Source organism: Leucopleurus acutus, assembly GCF_964270905.1.
Source record: "Leucopleurus acutus genome assembly, chromosome: 2".
Classification (NCBI taxonomy): domain Eukaryota; kingdom Metazoa; phylum Chordata; class Mammalia; order Artiodactyla; family Delphinidae; genus Leucopleurus; species Leucopleurus acutus.
The window spans coordinates 181,237,694-181,255,224 of NC_139143.1; positions in this window are offsets into that span (position 1 = coordinate 181,237,694).

A 17,531-nucleotide genomic window follows, 5' to 3' on the forward strand; every position below is an offset into this window, starting at 1 on the left:
TCCCAGGAGGCACGCCATGTCCCCATGACTTATTACTGGTTGTGTTAACCTTGATTACATGGTTGAGTTTGGTGTCTGCCAGCCTTTTCCACTGTGAAGTAACTATTTTCTCCTTTTCACAGTCTGTTATTTGAAGCAAGTGGAGCCCACACTCAAGTTGGGGGGAAGCCATACTCCACCTCCTGGAAGCTATATCTACATATATTATTTTGAATTCTTCTGTTAGGAAGATTTTTCCTCCTCCCACCTCCCCCTCCCCCCTTTTATTTCTATCAGCGTGGACCCATGCCTTTATCTATCTTATTCTTTGGGTTATAATTCAATACTAGGTTATTTATTTTATTGTTCAGATTGTTCCAGCTTTGGCCATTGGGAACTCTGTCAGATTAGCTCCTGTGTCTGTGATATCCCCCATCCTTTTTTTTTCTTTTTGAGCATTTCCTTACTTTCTGGCACACGATGCTCCAGGTTCATGTTGTATTTTCCCTTTCTCAGCACCAGAATCAGCCATTTCTCTAAGGAGCATGGTTCCTTTTACTGAAGGGTGGTGTTTAGAAGCTAAGATCTGGGCACTGGATGTGCTCATTGCTATTGAGGTGTCACTGTTTCTAGGCCCTTTCATCAGACAGAGGTAGGAAAATATATATATATATATATATATATATACACACACACACACACACAAAATGTGATTTTAGGCAAGATGCATAATGGCTCTAAACCTCAGTTTCCACCTCTGCAAAATGGGGATGGTGACAATAGTACCTACTTCACGGAGCCACTGTGAAATAAAGTATGTAAGGTTGACACAGTGCCTGGTCCATAAGAAATTGCAGAAAATGGTGGCTTTTATTGTGAGAGCTGCACAGCCAAAACACGGGAGCCCTTGTGAGGTGGTGAGGCCTCTGTTTCTTGAGGATTTAAGGAACTCGCAAAGTCCAGGAATGGGACTTCCCTGTACTGAGTAAAGACCAAACGGCCTCTCTGCTTCTTCCAGTGCTGAATCTGCACGGAGATAGCCAAGGTTGGCACCAGGTTGGCAAAGCAGAGGAAACAAGCTCTCCTCATTCAACCTGCCCTGGCACATCTGGCTGACACCGGAGTCTGGGCTAGGCTGCTGGGAGCTGGCGGGGGCAGGGGGTGGCTCTCTTTGGGGCCGTGCTGCCGGGCAGAGAGGCAGGCTGCACAGGGTCCCATGGGGTCTACTTCAGGAAGTATATCCAGGCAAGCCATCTTGGGGGAGCCCCTCTCTCAGTGGTACCTCTGCCCAGTAGGCTGTGCCCTGGCATCTGGCCTTGACCAAGGACCCAGGGCCCTGCCCCTGCTTGCTGCAGGAGATGGAGGGAGGTGGGGGTGCTATTGGGCAGGACAGGAGATGGGTGGGCATGTCTGGGGCAGGGGTTTTGGCCCCTGAGGCTGTCTGCTCAGCCAGTGTCCAAGCCGTGGGCTTCCAGGAGCTCATCTCAAAGGCTTCCCGCCCAGTGCCAAGCCCCTTCTGCAGTGACTGAGGGGATCCTGCTGTTCTCCACCCCCCCAATAGTTCCCAAACTCTGAACCTATTGTTTAGAAGACTTTATCCTGAAATGAATTGAGAAAGAAACTTATTCAATTGTTCATTTTTAGGGCACAGTGAGGTTTCAGGGTGAACCAGGAGCCAAGCTTCAGCCCCAGCAGGCGCTTACCTCCGGGGCAGCCAGCATGGAGCCCACAGCACAGAGATATTCACCTTTCTTGTTCATTCTCTTCCTCCCTCCTCTCTCTCCCTCTCTCCCTCTTTCTGCTTTTTTTTTTTTAATATAGTTTAACTTATTGCAGTCTATTTATTTTATTAAATTTTATTTATTTTGGGCTTCCCTGGTGGCGCAGTGGTTGGGAGTCCGCCTGCCGATGCAGGCGACACGGGTTTGTGCCCCGGTCCGGGAAGATCCCACATGCCGCGGAGCGGCTGGGCCCGTGAGCCATGGCCGCTGAGCCTGCGCGTCTGGAGCCTGTGCTCCACAACGAGAGAGGCCACAACAGTGAGAGGCCCGCGTACAGCAAAAAAAAAAAAAAATATATATATATATATATATATATATATGTTTATTTATTTATTTTTGGCTGCATTGGGTCTTCGTTGCTGCGCGTGGGCTTTCTCCAGTTGTAACGAGCGGGGGCTACTCTTCATTGCGGTGTGTGGGCTTCTCATTGTGGTGGTTTCTCTTGTTGTGGAGCACGGGCTCTAGGCACGCAGGCTTCAGTAGTTGTGCCTCGCGGGCTCTAGAGCGCAGGCTCTGTAGTTGTGGCACATGGGCTTAGTTGCTCCGCGGCATGTGAGATCTTCCCGGACCAGGGCTTGAACCCGTGTCCCCTGCATTAGCAGGCAGATTCTTAACCACTGCGCCACCAGGGAAGCCCTACTGCAGTCTGTTTAGAGTTAATTTTGTTACAGTTTATTTTTTGGCCACACCACGTGGCTTGTGGGATCTTAGTTCCCCAACCAGGGATCGAACCCGGGCCCCCAGTAGTGGAAGTGCAGAGTCCTAACCACTGGACTGCCAGGGAAGTCCCCTTCTGTGCTTCGTTCTAATCCCCTTCATTCTCCTCTCTCTCATTTGTGTCTCCTGTGGGCCAGGTGGGCTCAGACAGCCTCCTCTTACCCTAATTGGTGAGACAGACAAGTGAACAGATGCAGTGCGGGGGCTACCAGACAGTTTTGAGAGTAGGGCAGGATGTGGGGCAGCAGGAACTCTCCTACTCTGCTGGCAGTGTGTAAACTGGCACAACTACTTTGGAAAACAGTTTGGCTGCATCTGCTAACGCCGAGTACATTCCCACCCTATGACCCAGTAATTTCACTTCTTTCTTTGTTGTTGTTGTTTTTTTTTTAAATATATATATATGTTTGTTTGTTTATTTATTTATTTTGGCTGCGCCAGGTCTTAGTTGCGGCACGTGGGATCTTCGTTACGGTGTGCGGGATCTTTTTTTTTAAGTTGCAGCCTGCGGGATCTTTTTTAGTTGTGGCATGCGGTATCTAGTTCCCTGACCAGGGATCAAACCTGGGCCCCCTGCATTGGGAGCACAGAGTCTTACCCACTGGACCACCAGGGAAGTCCCTTGCTTCTTTCTTTGCATATACGCCCAACAGAAATCTGTACACACGTGCCCCCCAAAACACGAACTATTTAAAATGTTCTTAGCAGTACTGTTCATTAACTGGCAAAAATACTGGAAATTACCCAAATGCTCATCAATGGTGAAATGGATAAATTCTGGTCTAGTCACACACGGGAATGCTATGAGTATTACCGTTCACATTGGAATAGTAATGAGAATAAACCATCGGCAACTATGCGTAAAGAGAGAGAGAAGCCAGACGCAAAAGGGGACTTCTTAGATAATTGTTTTTGCATAAAGTACAGAAACAGGCAAAACTAACTGAGGGGTAGAGGTCAGGGTGGGGATGCCCTGGGGCAGGACTAGTAACTTATGGGGGAGGAGTCTGATGATGCTGTTTATACAGGCTGTTCATTTGGGGACAATCCATTCAGCTAACCACTCAAGATCTGTGTACTTTATACCTGTGAGTAAACTTCAACAGAAACTTAACCCTGGTGGGAGGAACACTGGGGCTGTGGGTGGGCAAATAAGGGAGCAGCCAGCTCTTACAAGGGATCAGGGCAGGCTTCCTGGAGGTGGTGTCACCCAAGCTACAACTTGAAAAGCTGAAATGGAGGTGGCAGGACAAGGACACAGCAGAGCAGAGATACCAAGGATTTGCCCTCCTCTGGGAACCAGCGGCTTGAGGAGAAGCTGTTTCCTGTCAGGAAGAGAGAAGGAGTCAGTGGCTTGAGTCCTTGACCTGACCTTGACTTTGGCCCGCTCCTGATTTGCTTCCATGTGAGAGGGTCCAAGGATCATTCTTGCTCCAGTATTCTTTCTGGGTTTACACGGAGGCTCAGCTTCTGATTCCAACAGAGCTTAGCTGTGATTCAGAACCTCCCAGGATTAGGAATCTATGTGGCTGGAAAATGATCCTTTCTGCAGATGAAGGAAGTTTGGTAAGAAAGGCCTTTGGAATTTGAAAGTTCATCATGGAGGCAGGAGTGGCAGGACCTGGACCTGAAATCCTTTGAGCACCTGCTGTGGGCCCGGGACAGACAGACACTCTGCCATCCAGTGACTCCAAAGATTTCCACAGCCACCTAACTCTGCAGGGCAATGGAAGGATGGGAGGAAATGCTTTATAAACTGTGAAGTGCAGTACACTTGGACAAGACCTAAAACACTTCAACACCTCACTGAATGGTTGAGCAGCCCGTGTGCATGGTGTGGGTAGTTTGGGGCTGGGGCATGGTGTTGAAATTAAACCTGAAGGATGCCACCCATGAACCTGTTATTAGAGCAATGATAAAATACCAGGTACCGGGCTTCCCTGGTGGCGCAGTGGTTAAGAATCCGCCTGCCAATGCAGGGGGACACGGGTTCAAACCCTGGTCTGGGAAGATCCCACATGCCACGGAGCAGCAAAGCCCGTGCGCCACAACTACTGAGCCTGCGCTCTAGAGCCCACGAGCCACAGCTACTGAGCGTGCGTGCCACAACTATTGAAGCCCGCGCACCTAGGGCCCGAGCTCCGCAACACGAGAGGCGACGCAATGAGAAGCCTACGCACCGCAACGAAACAGTAGCCCCTGCTTGCCGCAACTGGAGAAAGCCCTCGCACAGCCATGAAGATCCAACGCAGCCAAAAATAAATAAATAAATAAATGTATTAAAAAAAAAAAAAATACCAGGTACCATTTACTGACCACTTACCAAGCCCTGGGATAAGGCCTGTATGTCCATCTTCATGTTAAGTGGGTATTGTTGATTCCATTTTACAGAGAAGACTGACACTCAAAGAGAAAGGCACGGGGGACTTCCCTGGTGGTCCAGTGGCTAAGATTCCGCACTTCCACCGCAGGGGGCGTGGGTTTGATCCCTGGTCAGGGAACTAAAATCCCACGTGCTGCGAGGTGCGGCCAAAAAAAAAAAAAAAAAAAGTCCTTTAAAAAAAAAAAGGGAGAGAAAGGCACCATGTGAGCCCAGAAACGAGAGCCCCATGCGGCCTCACTGCCCTGGCCATCTTTCTAGTTGGCCTTCAGGCTACAAGCTCCTTCCAGCCTCGGGGCTTTTGGCCTGGCTGCCTACTCCTTCTGGCATGTTCTCCCTTCAGATATTCAGGTCTGGCCCCTTCTTGTTATTCAGAACTTGGCTCAAATGCCACCTCCTCAGGAGCCCTTCCATAATCACCGTGGCATACGTGGTCTCCCTACCTCCCCTCTTGCCACTCTGGGATTCCTTGTTTATTTATCTGTTGACCTGTTGACTGTCACTGCCCCATTGGACTGTGAGCTCCACCAGGGCAGGGACCCCGGCTGTGGCCACAGTGCCGCATGCAGCGTCTGGCACAGAGGAGACGCTCAGCAAATGTTTGTTGAGGGGCTTAAGGGGATTCGAACCCAGCTCCACGTGACTCCTGAGCCTGAGATCTCTGTGTCCCCTCGCACCTGCTCCGCCCCTCGGTTCCCACACCACACCCCTGCTAGGAGCCACATGGTGGCAGTGGGGCAGGGGGTGAGCACAGGTGTCCTCAGGCTGCGGATGAGGCTGCCCTGGGCACCAGGAGACCAGCTCAGCCACTGTTGCTGCCCTGACCTGGATTTGAACCTGGGATCAGCTCTCACTTCCTGACCCTGAGTGATCCTTCCCCATTCCAGGGTCCTTCTCTCTGGGCCTCAAGTATCCGCCCAAGATTATATTTCTGACACTCCTCAGAGGAAGAACAAAAAGAAATGGGCCGAAACTGCAGCAGGAAGGACTCTGGTTAGACATAAAGTAGAACTTCCGAGCTGTGGGAACTGTAACAAACACCTGGGCGGGTGGAGGAAGTGGAGTTATGGAATCTCCTCCCCTGAGCAGCGTGAAGAACAGGATGAACAGTCATCTGCTGGGCTGGGGTGCAGGAGTACGGACACGATGAATTTTGGAAGCCACTCTCAAGCTCTTGGCTCACGCGCTGCCTTGAGGGCCAGGGACCTGGTCAGGAAGGAGAGAAGGGGTCAGCTGTTAGGCCCACCCGGCATTGGTGTGGGTGTGGGAGAAGGTGGAGAAAGAGGCTGAAGCGGGCAGAGGCTGTGCTTGTTTATTTAAATCAGGCAATAAGGACTCGGGAAATTTTAAGGTGCTTTAGAGTTTCCAAAGCAGGGTGTGGGGAAGTGAGCACTGGAGCTGGAGTCAGGCAGACCTGGCTTTGAGTCCGGTTTTACCACTTATAAGCCATGACACTCTAGGCAAGTTACTTCCCATTTTTGATCAATTCCCTTCCCTGTTAAATTGGAATGATAATGCAGATTAAAGGAGGTGACAGTTTGAAAAAGGACTTGACAAAAAGCATTATGATATATGCAGGATATATGGCAGACTGGGCAAGTTTTATTATGATAACAATTATGGTGGTTTTGTTTTCAGTTCAAATTATGCACCAAGCATAAGGTCATTTCATCCTAACAACAACCCTAATTTTTTTTTTTTTTTTGGTCATGTCCCGTGAACCCGGGTCCTTGGCAGTGAGAGTGCGGAGTCCTAACCACTGGACCGCCAGGGAATTCCCACAATAACCCTATTTTTGTCACCCATTCTACAGAGTGAATGAGGCTCAGAGTGGTGACATGACTTGTCCAAGGTCACATAACCAGCTGGAACCTGACTCAGGACTTAAATCCCATATGATTTCAGTCCAGTATCCTGCACCCTCCCCCTGCTGCCTATGATTGACTGAGAAGGTACTTTACAAATTGTAAAATGATGAATATCATCATCAGCATTTTTTTAAAAAAGTGATTGCTGTTCATTAACTAGTTTCCTCTAGAGCAGGAGTCCCCAGCCCCTGGGCCACGGACTAGTACCGGTCTGTGGCCTACTAGAAACTGGGCCGCACAGCAGGAGGTGAGCGGCAGGCCAGCGAGCGAAGCTTCATCTGTATTTACAGCCCTCCGCATACCGCCTGAGCTCCACCTTCTGTCAGATCAGCGGCGGCATTAGATTCTCATAGGAGCGTGAACCCTACTATGAACTGCGCAGGCGAGGGATCTAGGTTGTGCGCTTCTTATGAGAATCTAACTCCTGATGATCCGAGGTGGAGCTGAGGCAGTGATGCTAGCGCTGGGGAGCGGCTGCAAATACAGATTATCATTAGCTGAGAGGTTTGACTGCACAGAGACCATAATAAATCAATTGCTTGCAGACTCACATCAAAACCCTATCAGTGGGCTTCCCTGGTGGCGCAGTGGTTGAGAGTCCGCCTGCTAATGCAGGGGACACGGGTTCGAGCCCTTGTCTGGGAAGATACCACATGCCGCGGAGCAACTGGGCCCGTGAGCCACAACTACTGAGCCTGCGCGTCTGGAGCCTGTGCTCTGCAACAAGAGAAGCCGCGATAGTGAGAGGCCCGCGCACCGCGATGAAGAGTGGCCCCTACTTGCCGCAACTAGAGAAAGCCCTCGCACAGAAACGAAGACCCAACACAGCCAAAAATAAAAATAAATAAATTAAAAGAAGGCTCAACATTTAAAAAACAAAACAAAACACCCTATCAGTGAGTGGCAAGTGACAATTAAGCTGCATCTTACCTAGTAGACTGGACATAAGCAACACACTTCTGGTGTCACTGTATCGCATCACCCCCCAGATGGGACCATCTAGTTGCAGGAAAATAAGCTCAGGGCTCCCACTGATCTTGCATTATGGTGAGTTGTATAATTATTTCATTATATATTACAATGTAATAATAATAGAAATAAAGTGAACAATAAATATAATGCACTTGAATCATCCAGAAACCATCTCCCGCCACCTGCCATCCCCCTCCGTCTGTGGAAAAATTATCTTCCACGTAACCGGTCCCTGGTGCCAAAAAAGGTTAGGACCGCTGCTCTAGAGGGAGCAGAGTACTTCTCAGTCCTGCCACTAGAGGGCAGCAGAGCCCCGGACTGGGACCCAGAGGTCCGGAGGGTGGTGCCCTGCCCACTTCTCACATCCTTGGGTCTTGAGCCCTCCTGATGCTTAGCTGTGTGCTGAAGGGTAGGAGCACAGAGCAGCGGGCTGGCCAGGGGGCAAGAGATGGAACAGCCTTTGGGAAATAGGAGCACATGCCCAGTCCTGACTTCAGTTCTGCGAGGAAAACGTCTGACAAGCAAGATGGCGGTTGGTCGTGACACCCTCCTCCAGGAAGCTCCCCGCTGACTCCCGGGCTGGGTCAGGAACCCTCTTCTTGCCCCCATAGCCCTGGAATCCACGGCATCAGCATCACAGGGTACGTCACCTTCTCTATGCTCCCTTTGGACGGTCGGCACCTTGAGGGCCGTGCACTCTGACTCCTTCAGGGGTCCCAGCATGGGCCGAGCACTCAGGGGTGCTTAAGGCTTATTGAATACATGTATGTGGGCAGCGGGTGTCTGAGCTGGGTTCAGAGCCCCTTCCTTCTGAGACTGCCCCGAAGGTGGAGCGAAGGGGAAGGGAGAATTCCTAAGACTGAAAGATGCTTATCTCCAGAGGCTCCGGAGACCACCCACTTGGCCCTGGGATGTCTGAATCTTTATGCCAAGGTCTTGGCTGCACAATGCGACCATAAAATCACCCCCACCAGGTACTAAATGTTGTTTGTCATTTCATCCACGTTGTTTACCTCTTTAACCCCTGTGACAACCTTCCAAACAGGTTCTATATATACCTTCCAGATCTTTCCAAGGAGGAAACAGAGGCTCAGAGAGAGGAAGTGAGGTCACACAGCAAATAAGAAGCAGAGCCTCTTTGAACCCAGACCCACCCGACCCAGGGCCTACTCCCTGAAGTCCTTTGCTCTAACAACCACCCTCTCCCAGCTCTGCAGCAGTTCCCAACTCAGGAAGCCCATGCATGTCCACCAGTCACCACGGTGCTCACAGCAGCCCTGCAAGGCGGGCAGATGGGGATGGGAAGCATGGGGCAGTGTCGTACCACGGTTCACTCAGACGGGCACTCAGGAGCAGCCCTTCCCAGCTCTGCGTTCAGTGATGTCAGGCTGGTGCTGGAAATGAGCCATGCTGGGCATATTTACGCTACTGAAACCAGCTGCCCCCCATCCCTGTCACCACCCGACGTCAGAGCTGGTTGTTACTCCTTCACCAGCACACCCCTGGATGAATAGGAGCCCACCGAGCCTCAGAGAGAAGTGAAGATACTGAGATGCTCACAGGCCCTCTCTGCTTCCCAGCCAGGCTTCAGCCCCTCTGCCTGGCTCCCCCGGAGCCTCTGCCCTCCCTCTTTGCTCACATCCTGCCTGGGTGTGGGAATGATGCAGTTTCAGCAGCTGCGCCCCTGATCCTATTATCCCCTCCAGGGCGTGACAAGTGCCTGTGACCGGCCCTGCTGGGCCTCCTGCCCCTCCCTCCTCCTGCCTGTGGGCTGGGGGTGCTTCTGGCCCCCCAGGTAAATCTTGTGCCCGGCGGGCAGTGGGATGCCTCGAACCCGACTTTGATATCCCTCAAGCTGTGATCCACCAAAGAAGAGTGACACCAAATGGTGTCACATCCACCTTGCCTCAATGCCTGTCTACACCTGCCCCCCGCAGGGTGGGGTGAAGCAAGGCTTTGCGAAGGCAGGGGTGGACATGTGCTGGAAGGCTGTACTTCTCGGCTGAGGTAGTGGCTGGTGGCACTGGTCACTCAGGGCCCCAGTGACACCCTGGATTCAGCCCTACAGCCACTCGGGCTGCTGGGGGTGGTTTTGGGGTCCAAGCGTGCAGTCAGCGCACCTGGAGGTGAGGACATGTGGACGGGCTCGGGGAGGAGCATAGGGAAGGAAGGGGGGCCCACGTCCCCTTTTCCCAAACAGGTGCCTCCCTCCTGGACACCCCCGCCGAGTCTGCTGGTTTCCAGGAAAAGGCCGATGCAATCGCTGAGTCAACGGACTGAGGCTGGTATCACCCTGGCAGCTCTACGAGATGAACCTGTTGCTTCCAGGGCCCAGCAGGGCCTGCCCAGGATCCCCGGACCTGGCCAGGTTCCCGCTACCCACCCTGCACCATTGTTCCTACCTGGCAACCAGCCCTGCCTCTCTCGCTCTCCTTCTCTCCTGCCCCAACCTCTAGCCCAAACATCGCGTCATGCCCCAAACCAGCCTCTCTCCAACTTCCCAGATGCCAGACTTGCTCGCTCTGCAGTAGGAGGGGGTGTCAGGAGACCTGGGTGTGAATTCCGGGACCGCACCTACCGGCTCTGTAACCTTGGGCAAGTCCTTTTACCTCTCTGAGCCTCAGTTTCCTCACTGATGAGATGCAGGTTGTCACCCCACTGGGCCTTACTGTTCAAAGGATAGAAGGGGCCCAGAGGGTGCCGGCAGGCAAGAGGTGTTCAGGGAATTAATGGCTTTTACAGACCCTCCTCCAGCATGACCTGTTTTCCCAGGGCCTGTGGGGGAGAAGGGAGCTGTGGAATCTTCTGCTCGCCCACCTCACATCCATCAGCATCAATCATCGTGCTCATCATACAGCTCCCTGGTTCACTGGTGAAATGGGTTCGAGCTTCCCACCTGAGTCTCCCACCTGAGCCAGCTCTGAGTTCCTGGCATTAACAGAGCCTGAGGTGTGGGCAGGGAATGGACACGGCCAGAGGCCACCATCTGGGCGAGGTCAGGCCTTGGAAGAATCCAGCCTGTCCAAGAGGAGAGCGGACAAGACTGCCTTGTGGGGGGATTCTGAGGGGAGGCCTGGTCCTCTCCGGGGCAGCTCCAGGTGATGGCCCCCGGCCAAGGAGCCCATGCTGTAGGCTTAGTGCCCACACCCTGGTTCTGGTGTAGCACGGCACCCCTGCTCCAGACAGCGTCTTCTTGTTTTTTTGGGGTTTGGGAGGAATTAGTGAAGTTGTTCTGTAATTAGCAGTGGGGTGGGCACCATCCAGGACTCGCAAGGGGGGCTGGGAAAGAAGGGGAGAGAGCCTGGGGACCAGGATTGCTCAACAAATGACCGGTGAAGCGGGAGGAGTGGGAAGGGAGTGGTGGATTGAGTAGAGTGAATCAGTGAATGAATACGTGAGTGAGTGAGTTAATGAATAAGCTAGTGCCTAAACAATATTAGCGAACACTTAGGTAGCTCTCGCTACATGTCTGGCGTTGCTCTAAGCCCTTTCCTTGTCTGTACTAACTCAGTCATCACGAAAGTAAGCTGTCTTACTACCTCCATTTCATGGAGGCACAGAGAAGCTAAGTAACTTACCCCAAGTCATACAGATGGTAAGTGACTGAGTTGGGATTGAACCCCTACAGGCTGGCTCCAGAGTCTCCCGATACCAAATGGGAGCACAGCCCCAGGACTAGGAGGAGAGCTCATAGCTGAGTGGTGGGAAGCTGGATTTTGCAGTCTGGACCTTGAGACTTCAGACTTCACATTATTTCGTAGGTCGTTCGTTCATTCATTCCACATGTCTGCTGGCCACTCACTCACTCACTCATCCATTCACTGAGTGCTAGCTCTGGGAAAAGGAGGGGTGAGAATTATGATTCTGTTCTGCCCTGGCAAAATGTGTCCTTCAGGGCTCAGCTCAGGTGCCACCTCCTCCAGGAAGCCTTCTCTGATTTCCTCTGCAGAGGCTCCTGGCCTTCCCTCAGTATTATCTTCCCCCTGCGCCTGCTTCCCTCTCTAGTAGGGCAGTGCTTTGGTCTCTGAATTCTTGGTATACCATGGGTGCTCAATAAAAGCTTGATGAAGCAACTTGTTGCTGCTGGGCCTCCTCCTGGGTACTGCCAGCACCCTGCTCTCTGCTGCTTCCTCTCCTCACTCCAGCCAGGATGCTCCAGTGTCTGGGCACACCCCCCAAAAGACTTTCCCATCCTGCTGGTGAGTGGAAACTCCCCAGGCACTGGTTCCAGCCAGGGGCCATGATCAGCAGGGGTGGGATTCACCCCTGCCTCGGGAGGGAGGGAACTGGGCCCGCCCTAGCTCAGCAACCAACAGCAGCCTCTTCCTTTGCTGGCTAAATGTTTGTTTTCAAATTCCTGAGGCCCTCATCACCTCTCACCCCTGTCCCCACTGGCCCCTGGCCTGGCTTTGCTTCCTTCCTCCCCTTACTTGACCAGGCTGGTTTGCCCTGGGGAGCTGAGCCAAGCCTGTCTCTCCTGCTGCCCACCAGCTAGGGCCCGAGCCTTGAACTGGCTGACTGGGGAACCCAGAGACTGGGGCATGAGACAGGGAGCTCAGGAGCCCTCCGCAGCTCCTCCGCAGAGAGTATGGAAAGGCCAGATCTTTTCGCTCTTCAGGGAATCACAGGCTGGTAGCCAGAGCAAGTTACTGGGTTCGTCGGGTTGGGCAGACCTAGGCCTGGCTGAGGAGGCCCAGCACAGGTCAGACCTGATTCAAACCCTCCCCAGCTGGGAGTCTTGAACAAGTAGTGTGGTGGGTCTCAAACTTGAACTCTTGTGCCTCAGAATCACCCAGGAACCTCGACAAAAATACAGACTCCTGGGCCCCATCCTCTGACTTTCTGATTCCGTGGGTCTGAGGGAGAACCCAGGGATCTGAATTCAGAGCGTGCTTCCCTGGTGATTCAGATGCAGGAGGCCCACACTGCTGACACACAGTGGTGAAAAGCTTGAAGAAGACAAAGCCAGGTTAGACGGACAACCATGGGTTCTAACCCCAGCTCTACCATGTACCTGTGCTACGACTGACCTTTGAGAACTGTACCTTCCGGTTCAGTGGGCGCTGGCCACAGGTGGCTATTTACGTTTAAATTCATTGAGATGAAATAAAATTCAAGCCAGGTCCTCGGGGGCATTGGCCACAATTCCAGTTCTCAGGAGCCCCGTGTGGCTTAGTGGCCACCATATGGCATAGAGCAGATACAGAACACTGCCATCCAGCCATCACTCCATCCACAGAAAGTTCTCTTGGACGGCACTGTTATAGAATGTCAGCTCCACGAGGGCAGAGATAATCATTTGCTTTGTTCCCTGGTGTCCAAGATATACAGCATAGTGCCTGGAACATAGTTGGAGATCCATAAATACTTTTTTAGTTGATTTTTTATTGTGTTAAAATAGACCACATATAATGAAAAATGGACCATCTTACCCATCTTTAAGTATCCAGCTCTGTGGCATTAAGTATATGCACATCGTTGTGCAACCATCACCACTATTCATCTGCAGAACTTTGTCATCATCCCAAAGTGAAACTCTGACCCTATGAAACAATAAATCGCTATCAATAAATGGGTGATCTTGGTCACCTCCCTGCCCTGAGCTTCAGCTTCCTGACCTGCAGAATGGGTGTCATATGAGTTCCCATCTTGCGAGTCTGTAAAGGTTAAATGAGATCTAGAGCGTGTGTTTAGCACAGACCCTGACGCAGACTAAGTGCTCATTAAATGTTCGCTTTTGGGGCTTCCCTGGTGGCGCAGTGGTTGAGAGTCCGCCTGCTGATGCAGTGGACGCGGGTTCGCGTCCCGGTCTGGGAAGATCCCACATGCCGCGGAGCGGCTGGGCCCGTGAGCCATGGCTGCTGAGCCTGCACGTCCGGAGCCTGTGCTCCGCAACAGGAGAGGCCACAACAGTGAGAGGCCTGCGTACCGCAAAAAAAAAAAAAAAAAAAAAAAAAGTTCGCTGTTACTGTGTTATTGCCCCATCGGGCAGTCTTGCCTGAGTATCCCACAACTCCCTGCTCTCTGAACTCTCCATTCAAGTAGACAGAAACAGGGACTACTGTTGGTGTGAATGACATGGGTGTTTTTGTCTCCAGGGCGTGAGCCGCTGTTGCCTTTGTGTCCTCAGCCAGGCTAGCTACCCTGATGACCGTCACTTCCAGCTGCTTCACCAACAGCTGTCCTGGGAGCCTGCAACACCCCCTGAAATGCGGGGGGAGTTGGAATAAACCCTTACAGACGATGTCAAAGTGCAGATGGGAAGGCTGAGGCCCAAGGTCACATAGGAAGGCAGAGGCAGAGCCACGGCTCAGAGCAGGAATGCTGATCCCAATCTTTTGAAGACACTACGTGACTGGCACATGGGAGCCACTAACTGAATGAATGGATGGATGAATGAATGAATGCTGTCAGGTGGATGAGCCTTGTTCTGCAGCTGAAGAAACAGGCTCAGGGAGGTTAAGTGAGGTGCTTGGTAAATGTTTATGGAATTGATCGCATAGTGTCAGAGGGCAGGGCATACTGGCCAGGCACCTTGAACCCTGCAGTACCTTTAATCAATGCCCCCAAGGGACAGCCAGGACGGTCTGTTGATCTGGACAGGAAGTTGGCGGAGTAGAAGGAGAAGCTATCTCTTGGCATCATGAAGGAAGGAAGGAATTCCTTTGGTTTTGGAGTCAGACGGGCTCAGATCTGTCACAGATCTTGAGACAAGGGAGCAGTCTTGCTGAGTTCTCAAACTTTCTAAGCTTGGGACCCTCCCGAGGCATTATAAACGCTGTGGCCTCCAGCCGCTGGGGGGCTGGTAGATGTTTACCAACTGGCCCTCTCAAAGGAGGAAAAGTGCTCTGGTTTGCCTCATTTGCCGATTGCTATGGTGCAGATGCTTCCACTCACAGTTATTTCAAGGTACCAAGGAAAGCTGGCTCACAACATTCATGAAATGTTAACCACGCGCTCTCCCTGAGCCAGACGAGCCGCAGCTCCAGCCCGTCAGGCCAGGCTCGTCCCCTTCCCGGGCCTCATCTTCCTCGGCTGTAAAGTGGAGGTGCTGATGGCTCCTACCTGCAGGGCTGTCGTGAGGATGAAATGGGTTGTTTCTACGCTCCGACCCAGAGGCCGGGAGATCAGCAAGTCTGGAAGGAAGGTCCCACCTTCCAGCCCTGGCTGGGGCGTGTTGAGGGGGCCCAGAGGGCAGCCAGGAGCCTCAGCTGTGGGAGACCGGCACCTCATCCCCTTCCCACCCCTGGACTCCTGGGCAGCCTATCCTTCCTTTCTGATTCCCGGCCCAAGGATTCCTGGGTTGCCCAGTGGAGGTGACCACGAAGCCCCCCGCCCTTCTGTTCGGGCCACTTCCGGAAGCGGGTGGAGCAAGGGGGTGGGCAGAGCAGCTCAGTGGTGACAACAGAGTTTGCCCAAACCTGGAAAGACAGGCTCATCTGCCCGAGTCTGGCTAATCCCCTCCTTTCACCCTGGCTTAATTCCTGTACCATGGGAGGGGGGGGGGGAATTCCCCTCCGCCACCCATACAGCCCCTCCTATCCCTACCTGAGTGCTGGCAGGACCCTGGGCACCCAAGGGAGCCCTCCTTTGACAATGGGGTACCAGATCACGGTGCCATGCCCCACTCTGCATCTCTCCTCTTGGTTTTGGCATCTAAGACGCCTGCATCCAGGGGCAGTGAGCCTGGCAGCTAAGGGGAGCTGATCATGTTGAGAAGGGTCCTTCTCACTTTGGGAGGGAAGACTGCATTCCTGGCCAGGTGTTCTAAAAGATTCTTTGTAAAGAACAGGAGAACACAACAAAATATTAGGGCAGAAAGGGACCTATGGCAAAGACAAGCCTTCTGCTGCAAAGATGGGGAAACTGAGGCCAGAGAGGGGAAAGGTCATGTTCATAGTCGCACAAGGACTCAGAGGCTGAGCTGGGACCTGGATCCGGTCCCTGGATGGACAGTCTCTTTTTTGCTACCTGGTGAGTGGTGGAAGGGGCTGGAAGGTAGTGGCGCAGGAACACGGCTGTGCTGGAGGGAAAGGGTGACCAGACAAGGCCTGCAATTTCCCTCTTGCTGGTGACCACCCTCCTACAAGCCCCAGGCCCTGAGAAGTGGAGTGAAGGTGAGTCTGGGGGTGGAACACTCCCCTTCCTGAGGTGTAGATGATGCTGCCTGCGGGTGGGGACCTGGGTCTGCCCAGCTTTGCCCTTAATTCCCTGTGTGGCCTTGGGCAATTCATGGTCCCTCCCCCCCACCCCACCCCCGCCCCTTGACACCAGTCTCTCTGGCAGCAAAATTAGCGGTTCGGACCAGACCAGTGGTTGAAAACTTGTTTTAAGCTGCAGAATGATTGTCTAGGTGCCTGGTATAGAAAACAGACACAAGAGGGACAGAGCTGGGGAAGCTGGGGTTTGAAGAGGGGCCGACAGCAGGAGGGTGGAGGATTGGGGTCCTGGAGCCTCAGCTCCTCAGACACCAGGGGAGGGGACTCAGCCCTCCACGGCACCCGCTGGGGATCGCACCTGTAGGGAGGGGTGGGTTGCTACGTCTTGGGCCACACCCCAAGGGAGGGAGTCTGGTACCACCCTCGACCCCTGAAAGAGATGGAGAAAGACAGAGAAGTCAAGAGATAGAAAGACAGAGATAGACAGAGACAGAGACAGAGGCAGGGAGGCAGAGCAAAATAGAGGAAGACAGAGAAAAGCAGAGAAAGGGAGGCCCCCAAAAGAGAAATATTCGAGAACCAAATGGAGAGAGGGGGAGGGGAGAGAGGGGGAGGGGAGAGAGGGGGAGGGGAGAGAGGGGGAGGGGAGAAGAGGAGACACATGTTTCCACTCAAAGTTCTTTTTTGTTTAAAATAAAACCGACCCAACAATCTCTGCTGCTGACGGTTGGCTGGAACCCAGGCCCCAGGCAGAGTGTGCCCACGGGCCTCCTGGCCCCCTGCCTGGGAAACTCAAGTCATAGCTGCCTGGGGCTCTGCTCTCAGCCACCTCTGACACAGAGCCTCGTCCCCTGGCACCGCTCAGGCCTGAGGGGCCCAGGAGGGACCCCAGAGCAGGCGGGGCCCCTGAGGCTTCTCCCAGATATCCCCCCACGGGGCTGCCCCTGCCAGAGCTTCGCGGTCATTCCGGGCTGGGAGCAACCAGCCACGATGAGGCCTGGGTCCGAGGGCCAGGCGGGGCAGCGTGGCCAGGAGGAGGGACAGGGTCAGGCTCGGCATTAACTTGGGGCCTGGTCAGAGGGGTCCCTGCAGCCCTGGGTCGAGGGCACGTGGCTGGGAGTGACCCGTGTGCCATGGGGACGATGGAGGGGATTATGCGAGGAAGAGCAGGCGGGCTGGGTGGGGGGCCAGGCTTGCTCAGAGCCCCTCCATCTCACACGCACATACTTTGCACTCAGACCCCAAATTTTGGTCTGGCCTAAGCCCCAGGGACCCAGGCAGGAGTGAAGCTAGTCTGAGAGCAGCTAGCGTTTGCAGGGCACCTCAGGGGCCCCAGAAACCGCTAAGCGCTGAATGCAGCATCTCATTGAATCCTCACACCCCATGAGGTTGGAGCCATCATAACGTCCGTCCACTTCACGGATCACGAAACCGAGGCTCAGAGGAGTGAACACGCTCACCCAAATCTCTTCATGAGTAAAATGTGGGATTTGAACCCGGATTTGCTCACCCACCACAGCCCCACACCCTGGGACAGTGGGGAGCTTCTGGGGTGTGAAGCCACCCCCTGGCATCCCAGGGCCCATGGAGGGGGCACCCTCCACCCTCAGGCCCAGGCTCCTGTCCCTTCCGGAGCTGAGAGAGGCAGGTCTGAGAACAACTGATCCCTGGGGTT